Below are 4,406 nucleotides of genomic sequence, written 5' to 3' on the forward strand. Positions count from 1 at the left end.
ACCGTCCAACACGCGGTTTTCAGTGCCACAACAATGATGGACGGAATCGCCACCGCACGGCATGCCACTGGTAGCGACCGAACATTGTGGAACCCAGCCGACGTGGGCAGCGCGAAGAGACAAGCATGCACCTACTCCGTTGCTCGGCTTTTCCGGCAATTAGAAAAAACAAAAACCATGGTGTGGACGCAGGGGGAGTGGGGAGTGTGTGCCTCACGAAAAGGCTGACATAGTTTCATCTTTTCGAGGTGGAAAAGCTCTGCCCCCAACAGTACCTTCGCGCGGCAAGAAGGCACATGGCTTTTCGCATATGCGGCACAACTTCGATGCTGCTGGAAGGTGCCCTCCATTTTTGTTATTTATAGATCAGTTTTTTTGTTGATTTATTGATGTGTTGTTTTACCGATTTCCGGCAACAGTGAATTATTTAGCCAACGCGCCAGCGCGGGGAGGATGCCTAACGGGTATGTGTTGCACGCCCTCCGCTGCAGCTCCCTCTCCGGGTGTCGGGGCTTTCCTTCACGCCTCCACTCAGCGGGGCTGATGTGTTCTCCTATAGAAGCTGTTGTGCGGGACATAGGATTCAATTGAGAAAACAATAGGGATAAAAAACAACAAGGCTCTTTTGTGACGTGTGCCACGCGGAAGGGACAGTTGTGCGTTGCTGGTCGCTGAGGGAGGGCGTGGGGCCGCGGCTGCAGCGCACCACAGCCACCCATCGGACTCCGCAACGGCATTGCCGCTGTTTTTTCTGTGCACTGTTTCTATTTTTTGTGTTGTTGTGCCTGCAACGACTGTCTCCTGTTCCACGAGGACTGTGTGGGAGGGCATGCTTGTTTTTCTCGTTAGTTATTGTTGTTGTATCAAATGAGAAAAGAAGAAAAATGAACGGAAAGATTATGCGGGTTGATGTATTTTTTGTGCGTTTATATATTGATATGTTTCTGTGGATTATTCCATTATTATTTTCTTATCTCTTTTTTTTTTCTTTTTTGCGTTGCTCCACACATGTCTCAGTGTTGCTTTGTTGCGGTCACACACAGGTAGGTTGAGTCGCGAATAGTTTTTTATTTTTGGTGCCATTTCGTGTTATACGCTGACGCGGGCACGTTTGTCAAGCATCCACTCTCCACAGCATGGCGTTTGATATTTTGGAGTCATCCCAGATGTAACGCCGGCACCACCGCCGTGGCACGCATGGGAGGTAAGATTGGACGCGGGATAGCGAAAGATATTGTGCTGCACATGTGTCTGTTGCATTTGCTCTGTTGAGGAGGTCTTCAATTCAGAGGAAGAGGGATGGACACTGCACGATTCAGTGGCTTGGAGGAGTTATTGCCCCCTTTTTAGATATATATTTTTTGTATGATCCCTGGCCCCACTCGTGTCTGTTCCGATTGCTTCCCTGAGCGAAGCTGTGCCATGGCCATCCTCTTGTTGCTTGCGGGAGGAAAAACACGTTGCGAGTGACGAAACCACACTTCATGCATGCGGCGTTCAGGGAGGTACGCATTTGAGGTGGGGTGCACATATGTGGATGTCACGTGAGAAGGAACGGGGGTTGACTGCCCAACCGTCACTCCTTTTCTGGAGAGTGTGCTCCTATTTTTTTCATTTGTTGCCCTTTTGTGTCAGGGCACGGCGGGATTGGACAGCACCGTCCCACGAAGGGTCTTGCACACATACACACTCTCTGCCACTGTCGCCCCGAATTCGGAAGCAAAACCCAAATCCCTGCTGCTTTTTGCATTGGCGCAATTGTTTTTATTTATTAACTGAAGCCATTCTGTCCGGCGTGTCACTTTGACTGGATTGTGTGGGACTGCTCGCCAACGCCATCGAACAAAACAGGCTGAAACATTCGTGTATTTAACCGCCGTCTTGCGCGTACGTATTTTTTTTACTTGTTCTGTTGATGTGCACTCAAACAGTGCGGGATCCGGAACTATGCGTGCGTGGAATTCTTCCTGCCATGTGAACTGCGGGCAACATCGAGGGGCTGCCACTTTGATTCGGTAGAGTTGTTGTGTCTCTTTGCAGGGTTGTCAGGGACATTCCATGCAGCCTGCTACTGCTGGTGTGTCCTCAAATGTTGTCACTCCATGCGAATAATTTGGTTTAGCGAGTGAGGGGGATGATTGGGTTTGTGTGCACTCTGGTTCTGTTTGCTGCTTTGTGCGGGCACGCAACACTTGAGTGGTGGGAAAATGGAGCGGGCGGTGCATGGCCGCGTCCCAGGCTGATGGTGCTCGCCTCGGACAAGGCATGGCCGTACTCGTGGGGTGCGTGTGAATTCAATCGTGACTGCTATGTGAACTGCGAGGTGAGACGCGCGTGGCAGATTGTCAAGGGCGTTAACAAATGGTCCAGCGGTCACGGTGGGACCGACTTTAAGCCTGATCCGTTTGTGTTGATTGGGACGCCCGGTATCGGGAAGTCGATGGCTGCCGGTTCGTACCTCCTCTACCAGCTGCTGCACTACGATGCGGAGCGACTCCCTGCGGTTGCGTGCTTTATTTGTAATTGAGCATTCCTGTTTGACAAGACCACCAAAAAGTTGTCAGCATACTTGGGTAAGGGCAGTGCCCTCGATGTTGTGGACAGGCTATCTTGGAGCGGGGTGAAGGGGTATATTATCTACGACGTGGCAGAGGAGGTGTATCGTCCGTCTGTTGGTTTGCCTTGCAACAGATGGGGCATGATTGCGGTAACATCACCAAACGAGAATAGATACGAGTTGTGGGCTTGTCAAAACTTACCCTTACAAATCGTAATGAATTGTCCTGACGAGAGCGATGTGAGGGGAATGCGCGTTTGGGAACAACGCAGTAAGCCTCCGCAGCAGCAAGCGGAATACTGGCGAGAGGTGAGGGGTCGCATGGATAAAGTGGGACCTATTCTTCGCCACATCCTTGATGAGCAATCATATGATGATCGGATTGAGAAGTGTCACGAAACCGTGGAAGAGACGATTTCCCCGGAAACTCAGTATTACACTGGCTTGGGGAATTCTGCGATGTGGGGTGGTAATAGCGTGTTCCACTGGCTTGCGAAGGTTGCACGAATACGAGAGGAAGTTTGCAAGGGTGGATTTTCTTTGAATTTGCCGATATCTGACCATTTCTGTAACAAAACATTGTGCATGTTGGCAAAGTTAATGCAGCAGGATGATTTTCATTCACTCATTGAGACTCAGGCATAATCTTGTATCAAAAAATGTGGAACGGTGTACCGTGTTTGCATTTTTGGATGCGGACTTCATAACTGCAATACGACACAAAGTGAGGGAGCTGAAGCGAGCAGCACGACGTCAGCCACACCGCAGTGCGCTGGAGGTGTACTCACAGGAGCGCCCCACCAGGCACCATGTCTTACCGCCACCGCATTACTTTTCTGAGAAGGTTGGCGTAGATTGCTGTGTGTTGTACATACCGGAGGTGGAGGACTTTCCGCTGTTGGACGCCTTCTTTTTCGTGAATTCAAATCCAGTGACGCTGGTTGGGCTGCGGATGGCTACGGCGGGTGAGCACCACACCACCGCCAGCACTGTGCGGCAGTTCACTGAGTGCCTGGCGGCATATTTTAATGGCTGGGAGGAGTTATCTCGAGACATGTCGTGGGAGACGATTTATGTACAGCACGCAGACAGCACGCCGATGAATGACTGGCAGAGATGTGATGTCGTCAATTCCGATAATGTGAGCAAGAAGGAAAACCGAGAGATTGTGGCGTTCTGGGAGGAAGAGGTGCACCAGTACCTAGCAGTAATATCATCCGCTGACGCCAGAAGAGGCGAAGCTCTCTGAGGTGAGGAAAAACGAAATAGGAGAACGAATTAGGGAATGAAGGGGGCAGTTTTGACTTTTGGTGAAAAAATATTGTGGGATTTATATATTTTTGGATACTTGTGTGTGTGTGCATGCGGTGCGGGTGCACCAGCATCAGGCGGTGGCATAGCATACAAATGCCAAAAATGTCCAACACTATCGAACATAACAGTGACAGAAGAAAATTAGGGAGGGAGTGGGGTTGTTTGTTTTCTGGTGAAAAATATTGGGTGATCTTTATATAGTATGTTTATTGTGTGTGTGCATGCGAGGCATAATTGGAAAATTGCCCCGGTATGAGGGAATCATTGTGGCTGGCGGTGTCACGGTGCTACTGCATTGTCCATTTTCTTCTATTGTGCTCTAAGGTCCATCACTAACAGAAGCATCTTCAAGGGATGGACGAAGGATAAGGTCTATTGAGGAAACAGTGCACTCCGTGTGACCGCATGGAGTGAGACGTCGCGTCATGGGTTGATGAGGATCCGCTTCCGCGTGTGGCTCTTTGGGTGATTGCTTGCTCGTGTGCGATATTTGTTTGTTGGCAGCGGGCTGTGCTCGTGTTCCGTTGGCTGTGGG

At 50.2% G+C, this 4,406-nt stretch overlaps 1 pseudogene, besides 1 other annotated feature; it reads left to right on the forward strand.

Moving 5' to 3' along the window:
* Positions 1 to 4,406: a sequence feature (areas not merged during assembly with more than two copies in the genome that could not be assigned to a particular haplotype).
* On the forward strand, positions 2,239 to 3,846 carry Tc00.1047053510135.10 (annotated as a pseudogene).

Source organism: Trypanosoma cruzi, genomic scaffold, assembly GCF_000209065.1.
Source record: "Trypanosoma cruzi strain CL Brener 1047053516647 genomic scaffold, whole genome shotgun sequence".
NCBI classification, from domain to species: Eukaryota; Euglenozoa; class Kinetoplastea; order Trypanosomatida; family Trypanosomatidae; genus Trypanosoma; species Trypanosoma cruzi.